This window comes from Kogia breviceps, chromosome 19, assembly GCF_026419965.1.
Source record: "Kogia breviceps isolate mKogBre1 chromosome 19, mKogBre1 haplotype 1, whole genome shotgun sequence".
Classification (NCBI taxonomy): Eukaryota; Metazoa; Chordata; class Mammalia; order Artiodactyla; family Physeteridae; genus Kogia; species Kogia breviceps.
In genome coordinates, this window is record NC_081328.1 from 9,498,185 (window position 1) to 9,513,608 (window position 15,424).

General features: G+C 37.7%; 1 protein-coding gene and 1 non-coding gene across 3 annotated transcripts in view; one reads left to right on the forward strand and one right to left on the reverse strand.

Annotated features, from left to right (window-relative positions):
• Nucleotides 1-15,424, forward strand: part of RABEP1 (rabaptin, RAB GTPase binding effector protein 1) — a 105,271-nt gene that overhangs the window by 16,235 nt on the left and 73,612 nt on the right. The gene's annotated exons all lie outside the window — the stretch shown is intronic.
• On the reverse strand, nt 7,192-7,326 carry LOC131747216 (small nucleolar RNA SNORA70). Its single transcript, XR_009332841.1, has one exon. It is a non-coding gene; the product is annotated as a small nucleolar RNA SNORA70 (small nucleolar RNA).

Here is a 15,424-nt window from a genome sequence, read left to right on the forward strand (position 1 = left end):
TGCTCTGCGGCATGTGGGATCTTCCCAGACCAGGGATCAATCCCGTGTCCCCTGCATTGGCAGGCGGATTCTTAACCACAGCACCACCAGGGAGGTCCTGCAATTAAATCTTCATGCATACTCATCATTATTACTTCTTTAGGATATATTTTTGGCAGTGAAATTGCTTGGTTGAAAAGTTTACAGAATTTTAAGACTTTTGCTGTTGATTACTACATAGTTATCTGTCTTGAAATATACCCTGGATTTGTTTTAGTCAGGTATGGTAAGGTGACAGAATTTTAGGATTAGAAGGGAGTTTTTTTTTTTAATTGAAGTCTAGTTGATTTACAGTGTTGTGTCAATTTCTGCTGTATAGCAAAGTGATTCATATATATATATTCTTTTTCATATTCTTTCCTATTATGGTTTTTAAAAAAATATTTATTTGGTTGCATTGGGTCTTAGTTGTGGTAGGAGGGCTCTTTAGTTGTGTCTTGCCAGCTCCTTAGTTGCCACATGTGGGCTCCTTAGTTGTGGCTTACGGGCTCCTTAGCTGTGTCATGCAAACTCTTAGTTGTGGCCTGCGTGTGGGATCTAGTTCCCTGACCAGGGATCAAACCTGGGCCCCTGCATTGGGAGCACAGAGTCTTAACCATTGTGCCACCAGGGAAGTCCCCCCATTATGGTTTATCACAGGATATTGAATATAATTCCTTGTATTCTACAGTGGGACCTTGTTGTTTATCAATTTTATATATAATAGTTTGCATCTGCTAACCCCAAACTCCCAATCCATGCATCTTCCACCCTGCTTCCCCTTGGCAACCACAATTCTGTTCTCTATGTCTGCGAGTCTGCTTCTGTTTCATAGGTAAGTTCATTTGTGTTATGTTTTAGCTTCCATGTATAAGTGATATCATATGGTATTTGTCTTTCTCTTTCTGACTTCACTTAGCATGATAATCTATAGTTGCATCCATGTTGCTGCAAATGGCATTATTTCATTTTTTATGGCTGAATAGTATTCCATTGTGTGTGTACCACATCTTGATCCATTCATCTGTTGATGGACATTTAGGTTGTTTCCATGCCTTGGCTATTGTGAAAAGTGCTGCTATGAACATAGGAGTGTATGTATTTTTTTGAATTTTAGTTTTGTCCAGATATATGCCCAGGAGTGGGATTACTGCATCATATGGAGGCTTTGTTTTTAGTTTTTTAAAAAAATTAATTAATTTATCTATTTATTTTTGGGTCTTTGTTGCTGCATGTGGACTTTCTTTTTTTTTTTTTTTTTTTGTGGACTTTCTTTAGTGGCGGTGAGTGGGCTTCTCATTGCTGTGGCTTGTTGCGGAGCACAGGTTCTAGGCTCACGGGCTTCAGTAGTTGTGGCATGTGGGCTCAGTAGTTGTGACTCGTGGGCTCTAGAGTGCAGTCTCAGTAGTTTGGCACATGGGCTTAGTTGCTCCACAGCATGTGGGATCTTCCCGGACCAGGGCTCGAACCCATGACCCCTGCATTGGTAGGCGGATTCTTAAGCACTGCGCCACCAGGGAAGCCCCGGATGTTTTTAGTTTTTTGAGGAACCTCCATACTGTTTTTCATAGTGGCCACACCAACTTACATTCCCACCAACAGTGTAGGAGGGTTCCCTTTTCTCCACACCCTCTCCAGCATTTGTTATATGTAGACTTTTTAATGATGGCTATTCTGACCAGTGTGAGGTGTTGCCTCATTATAGATTAGATTTGTGTTTCTCTAATAGTGATGTTGAGCGTCTTTTCACGTGCCTTTTGGCCATCTGTATGTCTTCTTTGGAGAAATATCTATTTAGTTTTTCTGCCCATTTTTCAATTAGGTTCATTTTTTGTTGTTGAGTTGTCTGAGCTGTTTGTATATTTTGGAAATTAAGCCCTTGTCAGTTGTATCGTTTGCAAATATTTACTCCCATTCCATAGGTTGTCTTTCCGTTTTGTTTATGGTTTCCTTTTGGAAGGGACTTTTTACCTGTCTTCTAGTGTGTCACTTTGTATCTGAAGTTCTCAACCCTCCCTATCAGTTTATAACAGATTTCTTACCTTTGTCACTATTGACATTTTGCGCTGGATTATTCTTTGTTGTGTATGACTGTCCTGTACATTGTAGGATGTTAAATAAGCAGCATCTTTGGCCCCTACCCACTAGATGCCAGTACACTTACCTACCCCCCCGCCCCACCCCAGGTTGTGACAACCAAAAATGTCTCCAGACATTGCCAAATATCCTCTGGGGAGCAAAATCACCTCCAGTTGAGAGCCACTGGTTTATAACAAAATGCTTTAGAATGCACCGTTACCATTCTGATAAAGTTATACAAATGACTTAAAAAAAAAAACAAAAACAAACCCTAACAGTATAATGCCTTTAGTGTGAAGGAAAATAGCTTATAATTAAGTATATATATATTTCAACATGTAAATTAACGTGTGACTAAATAAAAGAGCCACCCCTAGAAGGTGGTATTACACTTGTTTATAAGTCCTATATTAATCACTATTAAATACTTACTGTCACGGGGGGGGAATCTTTATAGGCCACGGCAGGTCAGTGTTTGAACCCAGCTCTGCTACTTCCTAGCAGTGCAACAATAGACATTTTACTTAATTTCTCAGAATGTTTTCTCACCTATAACTGGGGATGGTATGCCTACTTTATGGTTTGTTTTGAAAATTTAATGAGCCAGTGTATAAAATAACTTGCCTAAGAGCTATATGTAAATTATTTAATCCTTGCTACAACCCTAGATGGTAGTACTATTCTAGTCCCCATTTTTACAGGTAGAGAGAAGGAACCAGTTTACAGGTGGCAGAGCTGGGATTCAAACATTAATTACAGAGCCTGTGCTTTCAACTATTATGCTGTACGGCTTCCCATATAATACCTGATGAATAGGGGATACTTAACTGTTAGCTCCTGTTATTTAATTCTTTTTTCTAGCTTTGAGAGACACCCCGTCTCCCTGCTCCCCATGTCATTAACATCAGCGCTCTCTCCTGGAAATTTTTTTACCTGTTGGTTTCTCATTTCCCCTTCAGGGACATATAATTAATCTTCTTTATCCACACTTAGGATAACTATTTATCAAAATTCTGATGCCTCTCTATGTATGACTTTGATATTTCTGAAAAGCTCATAAATAATGCATTCAACTTTCCTTATAAATAAAATATAATGCTGTCTTTTTATTATTTATTTATGAAGAACTTCTCTTCTGATAAATAACTTCTAATATCAGCTGTGTAGTTATATTGTAGCCTTTTTATAACACAAGTGTAGGGAGATAAGAAATTACATCTACATTTTAGGTTTTCCGTGTTACAATGAAGGACAGTATGTACATAGGGAATTTGATTTGTTTTACAGTATAATCAAACATGGTTCCAAGAGGTATCATATGTTGTGTTAGACTTGACTTGTTCCTATGTAAACGATAAAAAAAAATTTTGAGAATATTCTGAGCAAATTTTCATTTTATATTAAAGGAATTGGTAACAAGAAATAATTAAATTTTTAATTAATAGTTCTCCACTGTGAATTATATTGTGAATATGTATAATGCCCCTTTATGTGGAATGGTGGAGGGATGGTTTTATGGGTATATTATTTTTCAGCGGATTTAGACTTAAGCCCTCAAACACAGAAATGGTAAGACTTAAACAAACAAACTAACTTAGTCTTTTATATGGAATTTTTTAAACACTTGTAAAGTAAAGAGATTAGTATGTAGACCCACCACCCTCTCTCTATGTATCATGATTATCGATGCATGACCAGTCTTATTTCACCTATAGCCGTCTCCTTACCTCCCCTCCTGGATTTTTGTTGTTTTTTAATTAATTTATTTACTTATGGCTGCATTGGGTCTTCGTTGCTGCACGTGGGCTTTCTCTAGCTGGTCGAGCAGGGGCTACTCTTCGTTGCGGTGCACGGGCTTCTCATTGCGATGGCTTCTCGTTGCGGAGCACGGGCTCTAGGCGTGCGGGTTTCAGTAGTTGTGGCTTGCGGCTCCAGTAGTTGTGGCTCACAGGCTTAGTTGCTCAGTGGCATGTGGGATCTTCCCGGACCAGGGATTGAACATGGGCGCCTCCATTGGCAGGCAGATTCTTAACCACTGTACCACCAGGGAGGTTCCCCCCTCCTGGATTTTTAATAGCAAAACTCAGACATTAGATGATTTCATTTGGAAACATTTTAGTATGTATGTAAACATAAGATGCAATACTACTATATCACCTAAAAACAATAACAGTATTTATTTAGTGTTTCTGAATATCTAGTCAGTGTTGAAATTTCCTCAGTTGTCTCAACTTAAAAAAAAAAAATTGTTTGTTCAAATCAGGATCCAAAATAAAAGCCATCCTTAAGATTGGTTGGTGTGTCCTGCCTGTTTTTTCCCCTTAGTTTGTCTGTTGAAGAAATCCACCCTGTAGATTGTTCACACCTGGAATTCCCTAATTGCATCCATGTTGTGTTGGTCTCCATATTCTTCTGCCTTCTGTGTTTCCTCTGAATTGGTAGCTTGATCCAAAGTAGTGATTAGGTCCAGGTTTTTGTTTATTTGAAATATGGTTTTATGTGTTATATTTTTTTGTGGTGGTTTTGTTTTGCCTTTTAAAAGAATATTTCAAAGTGGTAGAGTGTACCTCTATCAGGAGGCTCATAATGTCTGGTTGTCTCTTTGAGATGTTAGGACTGTTGATCATTGCCTAGATTTCTCCATTCATTAGGGTTTGTAAAATAGCAAGTTATTAGCTAGAATAGTTCTGTAAAGAAAAATTCTCCTTGTATATTTTGTTACCTTAAGGTGTAGGAAATGGAGAATAAGTGCTTACTACTTTTCTCTTTGGTTACCAGTTTTCAAAATAATGACTTGGTTGCCTAGAACCCTTCAAAGGTAACCAATTAGGTTTTTTTTTTTCCTTCGTATATTATCAAGAACACATGGATTTAAATAATGTATATGTTTTACTTCATTGTAGTTACTGATTATATTAGTTTACTATGGCTGCTCCAACAAATTACCATAACTGGGTGGCTTAAAACAACAGAAGTTTATTCTCTCACAGTTGAGGAGGCCAGACGTCCAGAATCAGTATCACTGGGCTGAAATCAGGTGTCAGCAGGTCTGTACTCCTTCCAGAGGTTCTAGGGGAGCATCTGTTCCTTGCCTCTTCCCGCTTCTGGTGGCTGCTGGCATTCCTTGGCTTCCTCGCTCCAATTGCTGCTTCTTTTATCACATTGCATAGTCCTCTTTGTGTCTGCTGAGGTGCTCCTGTTTCTTATAAGGGTAGATGAGATTGCATTTATGGCCCACTGGATAGTCCAGGATAAACTACTCTTTTCAAGATCCTTAACTTAATTATATCTTTTACCATATAAGGTAATATTTATACGTTTGGTGGTTAGGAAATTAATACATCTGAGGGGAAGGGTTGGTTCAACCTACCACACTGATGCTCAGATTATCTCATCTTTGGCCATTAAATCCTTTAAGTTGACTCCTTTGTTACAAAGGGAAATCCTTTGATAAAACCCCAATAGGTGCCAAGATGTTCCAGGTTTATCTTGTATACTTCCTGCCCCAGGCCAGGAATCAGAGTTTTTTCCAAGGAACCCTGGTTACTTTTCGTATTTGGAAACAGTATTTAGAGACCACATTCTAGGTGCTAGGAGCATAGCATGTATTTTTCTTAGCAATTTTTCTGAAATAAATTACACTTTTATCCTGTTTTCTTAAACAGAGTACACTGGATATCACTGAATCTTTTATCAATGACTTATTATGAACATTCAAGCTATATACTGGTGACTTCCCCAGTGCTGGTTAATTTTTAAAAATTAGGTTTGTTTGCTTTTACTTTTTTTTTCTTTTGCGGTACGCGGGCCTCTCACTGCGGTGGCCTCTCCCGTTGCGGAGCACAGATTCCGGATGCGCAGGCTCCGCGGCCATGGCTCACAGGCCCAGCCGCTCCGCGGCACGTGGGGTCTTCCCGGACCAGGGCACGAACCCGTGTCCCCTGTATCGGCAGGCGGACTCTCAACCACGGCGCCACCAGGGAAGCCCTGCTTTTACTTTAAATGTAACCAAATTCCAGTTCAGTTCTAGTCATTGTTTTGTTTATTTTTTCTCTGTGACCTAATCATCCAGTCTGTGGGATCTGTTTCTCACCTATGGGGCTTTTCAAGAACTGCACTAATCTCTAAACGCTGCTTTTTCTATATCCTTTGTTCTCTGACTCTAAGCAAAACTAAGTTTGTTAGGAGATAAAATTGGATCTTATAGAGTATAATAGTAAGTCAGACGGGAAGGGAAGTCTACTCAGCTAAGCATTCAGATGCATGAGGTTTTCATTTCTGTTAAGCTTGAAGGTTCTTTTGGAGGCGGAGCAGTGTGGTGGGGATGGTGTGTTGGCAGCTGGTTGCTCTTTGCTGCATGGTGAGCAGTGCCAGACCCCTGGGAACAGCTTGAGTGAAGGTATTCATTTATTTGAATTTGAAACCATTCAGAGTTTAGCCAATAGCTTAAAAAAAACCAAACTTTATTTTTAAATGGTTTTAGACTTATGGAAAAGTTGGAAAGATAGGACAGAGTTTTCATATACTGCACATTCAGGTTCCCTTGTTAAAAACATGATGTATTAGTATAGTACATTTGTCAAAATTAATGAACTAATATTGACACATTACTTCTAACTAAAGTCCCTGCTTTATTCAGATTTCCTTAGCTTTTTCGTTCTTTTTTTTGGGGGGGGGGCAGGAAAGTAGAATTTATTGGTGGGCGTGAGTAAGAAGGGTACAGTGCCAAGGCTCTCATGAGTGCAGGGCCCGCTATTTGTCCAGGAGCCACGATTAAGGATGTATTTGATCCCACAGCCATCTGGGATGAGCCGCTTTTCTGCCACCATATTTTCAAATTCATCTGTATTAAACTTAAGTAAATCCCCACTTCTTGGAGATGGGGATCTTCTGGCAGCCAGAGAACTTCAACTTGGCCCTGCATAGGGCCTCAATCACATGCTCCTTGTTCTGCAGCTTGGAGTGTATGGACATTGTGACTTGGCCTGTGTGGACCCTGGCCACTGTGCCCTGGGGCTTTCCAAAGGCACCATGCATACCTGTCTGGAGCCTAGATTGGGGACAGCACGCCAGTCACGAATGTCCCCTGGAAAGGGCTGTTTCCAGGGTCTTTCAGGGCGACCCATACAGGCAACAGGATGCATACACTGCGGAGGAGGCTGCTGTTTGCAGCCATTGCACACCGGGCCCCCATGGGGAAAAGAGCATGTTTGGCTTAATTGTCTGCAAAGCCTTAGTTTTTTCTTAATAAACTTTTTCTGTTTCTGGATACTATCTAGACACCACATTACATTTAGTTGCCATGCGTACTTTGGCTCCTCTGGACTGTGACAGTTTCTCTGACTTTTTGATGACCTAGTCAGTTTTAAGAAGCACTGATGCGGTATTTTGTAGACTGTCCGTTGGTTGGGATCTGGCTGATGTTTTTCTCATGAATAGACTGGGATTGTGGGTTTTGGGGAGAAGACCACACAGGTAAAGTGCCATTTTCGTTGCATCATATCAAGGATGCATACTATCAGCGTGGCTTATCAGTGTTACCTGTATTGATGCTAGCCTTGATCACTCCTGCTGGGTAGTGTTTGTTACAGTTTCAAGAAACTGAAGTTTTTCTCCCTCCCTCCCTGCCTCTCCTTTCCCTACTGGTACGCTTCGGAGGGAAGTCAGTATGTGCCTCCACATACTGTCATGAAATAAATCAACCGGGTTGATTATAAGCAGATTTTCCAGAGTTTTTTCTATCTTCTAACCAATGTTAACCTCTGTGGATTTTTTCTTTTTTTCTTTTAATCAGTGTCTTGCATCCTATGAGCAGTTTTTAAGGGAATGGTGATGGGAGTGACAATATGGTATGTTTCACTCAGTGTTTTTTGTTGCAAACAAAACATTTTGTCTGGTTAAAGCATAAAAGGAATTTTTGAGAAGATGTGAAGTAGTTTACAGAGTCATTGGGAAAGCAGGGAGAAATAGATTCTAGGCCATTGCTTCTCAAACTCTAGCATGCATCTCAAGAGCTTATTAAAGCACATTTCTGGGCCCCACACCCAGAATTTCTGAATGAAGATGGTCTGGGATGGGGTCTGAGAATTTGCACTTATAACATGTTCCCAGGTGATAGTGATTCTGTGGTCTCAGAAGCACACTTTGAGAATCACTGCTGTCTGTGGCTAAAAGCTGCCACAGAACTGGCCGGACAGGAAAGACTGTTTCCTCTGGTGCCGAGGAGCATATGAAGCTCCATTTTAATACAGTTGCTATTGCTGCTTTCACTGATGCCGTTTTTGCTTCAGGAACTGGACTAACCCCACTGGGAAGCTACTGAAAGCCGTACAGCAGCAAGAATGGAACCTTGTTTCTTTACACTGCTCAATTCTGAACTGAACTTGCATTTGTGTGTGTCTGATTGCAGAGCCTTAGGTGACATGCCTGCATTCTGGTTTCAAGGGAGACTGGGAATTTGTGTTTGAATTCTGTTTTGGAGAGCTGAAACTCATAAAATGGAATGTCTTTAAATGTAGAAAGACTAAAAAATGATGGGCAGCCATGGATATGACAGTTGTCTACTACAGCAGTGCTCTGCAAGGGGAGAAAGAACTTGCGCCAGAATGTAAACTAGTGTACTGCTTCCTTCATCAGAAAGTGTCCGATGAACTGGGAAATGTGCTTAGGGTCTTAGTTGATTTTATGTTCTTACACAAACTCCTTATCTTATTAGACCAGTAACAGTCTGCATACTATAGTAGAGTAACACTGTGCTAACTGTAGAAGCACAGGGGAGAAGGGAATCTGGCGTTTTAAGATGACTGATCTTAGTGTCTTAGTTGGCCCTGAAGTATGGTGATACTTGAAGCAGGCTGGCAAATTGGGAAAAATGGAGAGTGTAAGAAAAATAGAGGTAAAACTGAGAGCTCAAAATATCCAGGGTATCACCCCCCACCATAAGCTCTCTAGAACAGTGCTGTCCAGTAGAGATGTAATGTGAGCCAAAGGATGTAACTTAAGTCTTTTCTAGCAGCCACATTAAAAAAGTAAAAAAAAATCAAGACAAACACTTCCAAATAGAGAAACAGGTGAAATAAACTAAAAAAAATAACAGCTTTATTGACATTTAATTCATATAGCAAAATAATTTAAATTAAAACCATTAGAACCATTTAATTTAATTAAAACCATTAATTAATTAGTGGTTTTAATTCCAAACCACTAATCTTTTAGTTGCTATGGATTTTCCTTTTCTGAACATTACATATAAATGGAATCATATAATTTGTAGCCTTTGGTGTCTGACTTCTTTCACTTAACATAATGTTTTCAAGGCTCATCCATCTTGTAAATTGTCAGTACTTCATTCCTTTTTTTGGACATATAATAGTCTGTTGTCTGAATGTACCAAATTTTGTTTATCCATTCATCAGTTGATGGACATTTGGGTTTCCTTTTTTTAGCTATTATGAATAATGCTTCTCTGAACATTTGTGTATAACTTTCTGGAAATTAATAATGTATTTTATTTACCCAGTATATTCCAGATGTTACAGTTTCTACATGTGATCACTATAGAAAGTATTAATGAGATAGTAAAATTTTTTTTGTACTAAAGTCTTCAAAATTTCATATATATTTCATACTTAACACATATCTGAATTCAGATATGGCCACATTTCAGGTGTTCAGTAGCCTCATGTGGCTAGTGGCTACCGTATTGGAAAAAGCCAAGGAGTAACTCATTGGGACTTCTGTGCAAAGTGGGGAAAGTTGCAGTTTCCCCTGTGTCAGAGATGTTTTCTTGCTGACGCCTAGACAGATATGCATTACTGTGTTGCTCCCTTTGGCTTTGATTGTTCTCAGTTGAATACTCTTCTCTCCTTTGCTTCTTTTGATCCTTGCTATCTTTTAAAATCCTGACTTACGTTCCTCTTCATCAGTGGGTTTTAGTTATTCCAGCTCACGTTTTCGTTTACTTATTTATTTAGTAAATGTTTATTGAACACCTTCCATGTGTTAGCCACAGTTCTAGGTGTTAGAAATGTAGCAACGAGCAAAATACATAAAGTCTCAGTTTTCACTGAGGGTCTGCTTGAGTATGGAGCAATATTTAAACAGTCAGATATTTAGAGAAATAATTTCAGATAGTGATAAGTGCTATGAGGATAATAAAACTGACTATGAGGATAGCACTTAGGCTGTTACCAAGCACTAATTTATTCTTGTAATTGTAAACACATACCACAATAAAGCTGATTAAAAAATAATTTATGCTAAAATTTACTAGTTTTAAATATATAGATTCATGAGTTTTCACAAACCTATATAGTTTGTAACCATCACCATAATTGTTTTATAGAACATTTTACCCCAAAAAGTTCTTTCATGACACTTTGTGGTTAAATTCCTCCCCCCACTTCTGGGCAAATGCTGATCTGCTTTCTGACATATAGTTTTGCCTTTTCTAGAATTTCATATAAGTGGGATCATACTTTTTGTATCTGATTTCTTTCACTGAGCACGATGTTATTGAGATTTAGTCATGTTGTGTCATTAGTAATGCATTCCTTTTTGTTGCTGTCTAATATTCCATTGTATGAATACACTATTATTTGTCCATTTATAGTGGGCATTTGGGTTATTTCCAATTTTTGGCTGTTATAAGTAAAGCTGCTGGGAGCATTTGTGTACAAATCTTTGTGTGGAACTATGTTTTCATTTGTAGGATTTCTGTATCATATGGTAGGTGTGTGTTTGTAAGGAACAGCCAAACTGTTTTCCAAAGTGGTTGTACTATTTTGCATTCCCACCAGCAACCTTACTGACACTTAGTTAATTCAAGCACAAAGTAAGGATTAAATGCAACTTCACTGATAGTGAATTCTCAGAGTTCCAAGCCAGGTCCTGAAGTGGCATGATGTAGTTCTACTTGTGAATGCCAGTAGAGTTAATAGGCATTCATTTATTCAGAAAACTGAATTCTTTTGGCTGTTTCCTTAAATAAGCCTTCTTTAAGTTTTAAACTTAAGATATTTAAGTTTTGAATAGCTTTCTTTGTCTTGTAAGTGGGGCTCTAAAATATTTAAATATCCATATTATCTGATAATAATATAAGTAGACTGATATCTGCTTATCAGTCTAGTGAGAGTCATGCTTTTTCTTTTTTTTCCAGTTTTTTTAAAAATTTTTATTGGAGTATAGTTTCTTTACAATGTTAGCGTCTGCAGTACAGCAAAGTGAATCAGCTATACGTATGCATACATACGTATATGTATGTATACATATCTTTTTTGGATTTCCTTCACATTTAGGTCACCACAGAGCATTGAGTAGAATTCCCTGTGCTGTACAGTAGGTTCTCATTAGTTATCTATTTTATACATAGTATCAATGGTGTATATATGTCAATCCCAGTCTCCCAATTCATCCCACACCCCCCACCCTTCCCTCTTGTATGCATATGTTTATTCTCTACCTCTGTGTCTCTATTTCTGCTTTGCAAATAAGATCATCTATACCATTTTTCTAGATACCACATATATGTGTTAATATACGATATTTGTTTTTCTCTTTCTGACTGACTTCACTCTGTATGACAGTCTCTAGGTCCATTCATGTCTCTGCAAATGACACAATCATGCTTTTTCATCTGGCTTGCCATTTGGTATTTGAAATACTTGAGAAGTAGAATAATACCAGTTTGTACGAATTGAGTAGGTAACTATCCATTTTTATCCATGCATATTTATATCAGCTGTTGAACACAGGCTTTTGACAGTTATGGTAATTGGGCTAAATGTAATCAGAAATTAAGGTGATTTTAAAATTATCTGGTAAAATGAATGTAATGGTGGTTGAACTGCATTGTATACCTTGACCAGTATTCAAAAATGTCCATAGTTTATTTCAACCATATAGTTAGCTTTTTTAAAAAATTGAAGTACTGTTGATTTACAATGTCGTGTTAGTTTCAGGTATACAGCACAGTGATTCAGTTATGTGTGTGTGTGTGTGTGTGTGTGTGTGTGTGTGTGTGTGTGTGTGTGTGTGCATATATATTTTTTCAGATTCTTTTCCTTTACAGGTTATTACAAAATATTGGGTATAGTTCACTGTGCTATACAGTAGGTCTTTGTTGGTTATGTATTTAATATATAGTAGTGTGTATAGTTAGTTTATTTTTCAAGTTATCTTTATTTGTTTCAGACTTTGCATGGTTCACATTGTCAATATATATTCCATACGGGAGCATATGGTGGAATATAGCTTTATAGCCTTTAAAAATATAGGAATAGAGCCTGGAATATAGTTTATACTGCATTGTTTATCTGCTGAACATTCCCTGAAATCCCCATTCTTTTGTTCGCAGTAGTTTCTTTTCTCTGTTTTTGACTTTTTTCAAAACTTTGTTTACCTGCTTGTGTTAATTGATAACTTTGCTTAAATACAATTTCTGGAACACTTAAAAAGGAATTGATTATTAACTAAGTGATTTATGAACATTTTAGAAAAGAAAATGATTTGTAGTTATCACTAGGAAGAATCTCTAGAACAAGTTGAGCCTAATGTACATCTCCATTTTTTTTAAGGACAGTTATCAACCTGAAATTATTTAAATTCTGAAGTTATCTATAGTAACTATCATTTGAGTGCCTATTATATGTGAGTTGCTTTTATATGATGGTATATTTAATCCTCATTGCATGTGATACTCTGCAAAATGGGTACCATCTTTATTTTAATGAAATCTTGGAAAGGTTAAACTGTTTTCCCCAGTTCATATAATGAAAGTGCTTGGGTTTGGGTTGAAGCACAAGCCTCTCTGACTCTGAAATTGTAGATGGCTTATTTTTGAATTTTAATAAGGCATTTGACTATACTGGCATGAAATCATGGATAAGATGAAATGTGATTTGATACTGAGGATGGTTGGAATGAATTTGTAAGTAATAGAGCAATCTAATATATCAATATCAACCTCTCCTGAGATCTCGGGTGATACACCAAAGGGCTCTATCTCTAGCTTTAACTTAAAACTTTGTTTTCAAACAAAACTCTACAGTATGGCTGAACCGCGCTAGTATAGGTTGGAGGAAGCCTTGGCTTAAGTTTAAGTGAAAAGGATTTAAGGACAGTGTTAGATTAACATTAATCTTATGGGCTAACAGTGACAATGTGAGGTCATGGCCAAAAAAAGCTAGGGTAAATTTACAGTACATTATTAAGAGTATAGCCCCCAGATATAATGTTTCTACTAAGCTGGTATTGTGTTAGGATCAGTGTGTCCTATTTTATGTAGAATTTTGACTAACTGTAGTATGCAGAGAGAGCAACTTAGATAATGAAGAATTTAGAAGTTATTAAAGGGTTAGGAGATGTTTCATCTGGAGAAGAAAGGAGAGGGCAAGTATAGATGTTAGATATTAGAAGTTTTCCTTGCTAATTCTGTAGGCCAGAACTAAGATCTCTCAGGAAGATGATTTAGGGTCCTATTACTAAAAACAGATATTTCTAACAGATGACCAATTGTCCAAGTAAAGGGGGAAGGATAATCTAAAATCTCTTAATGGTGGAATTGGCTACCCCATGAGGCAGTGAACTGAGTTATTAGATTTATGTTCATGTGTAAGCCATATGATCACATGTCTGTGTTGTTATAGAAATGGATTCCTACATGAGTTAGGAATTGGTGGTTTTCAAACTATTTTAACCTCTCTCCACAGTAAGAAACACTTTTTCCATTGCAACCCAGTTATGAAATAACACATACCCATATTAAATGTGTTGCTGATATTTCCTATTATGTCTTATTAACTTTAAAAGACAAACTGCTGGAGCTTCCCTGGTGGCACAGTGGTTAAGAAGCGCCTGCCAATGCAGGGGACACGGGTTCGAGCCCTGGCCCAGGAAGATCCCACATGCTGCGGAGCAGCTAAGCCTGTGTGCCACAACTACTGAGCCCGTGTGCTGCAACTACTGAAGCCTTGGCGCCTAGAGCCCGTGCTCCGCAACGAGAAGCCACGGCAATGAGAAGCCTGCGCAGTGCAATGAAGAGTAGCCCCCGCTCACCACAAATAGAGAAACCCCGCGCGCAGCAACGAAGACCCAATGCAGCCCCCCCCAAAAAATAAAATAAATAAATAAAAGGCAGATTGCTAATCTCTAAATTGATGTAACAACTCGCTAAGGGATTGACATTTAGTTTGAAGTACGCTGGACTAGAATAATCTCTAAAATCCTTGCAACACTATGATCCTAATTATTCCCACTCAATAATATAAACTAAAAATTAGACCCAGAAAATTCCACACTGCAAATCCCTAGAGGTTATTGGTTAATTTTGATCATTAACATCTCTAGGGAGGCTGAAAATTAGGAAATATTCTTGTGTCTTTTGATTCTTCCCACCTTTATCCTTGCCACCCCTGCTACCCCTCCCCCAAATCAGTCTTTTCCATTCTTAATTCTGCTTTTGCCCTTTTGAAGACTCTTCTTAATTAGTTTTTCATTATCTCATTTTCCACCTGAATTAAAATTTGGTGCCAGTTTGTTCTTTCATTTAATATTTTTCCTGGATTTATAACATTTTCAAGTAATTTACATAAACACCTAATCTTTACATGAGAAATAATTGCATTTCTTATTTGAAACCCATTATTTAAAAAGTATTATTATCTTTTATCTGAAATATTATGATGCGTAATTAAGAGAGTTGCAAAAAAGAATAAAGAAAATAAGGATTTTCTCTTTGGTTCACATAAGGAAGGCTAAGAAGACGTTCTGTGTAAACTTCATCACCAGATGTTTTTTTTGTTTCAGAATGGTTCATCTGAGTAAGTGGACAAGGTAAAAGGATGCAGTTTCTTAAAGTTGCTAAACTCAGTTTGGAGGATTATATGAAGTGAAATGACAACTTTCTATTACACTAAAGAATTTATGATTATCTTTAGTATTATGGAAAAAGTGATTCCCAAGTGCCATATCTGTTTCCTCTAATATTGTAAAGTGATTGGTAATGTTAACCCAATTACCTGCTTGCAGACTCCTTTACTTTCTCTTTTCCCCTTCCTTCTTGAGGCATGCTAAGTAATTGTGGATTTACTTAATATTCTCTAAACAAAGCACAAGTCAGTGGGTAGATTTACTGCAAATTATAATCATTTTTAGTAATTCCTCAAAGAGGCTGGACATGATTAGTTTTCAGAGTACAGGGAGAAGGTAATTTCCTAGCTGGAAGGCCACTTCTGAAACAGAAGAGATTATTTTTTTAGAAAATTTATCTGTTTTAGCAAATTGTTTGTCCTGGGAAAATATAAGTGTAGTTTTATAAAATGACCATTTA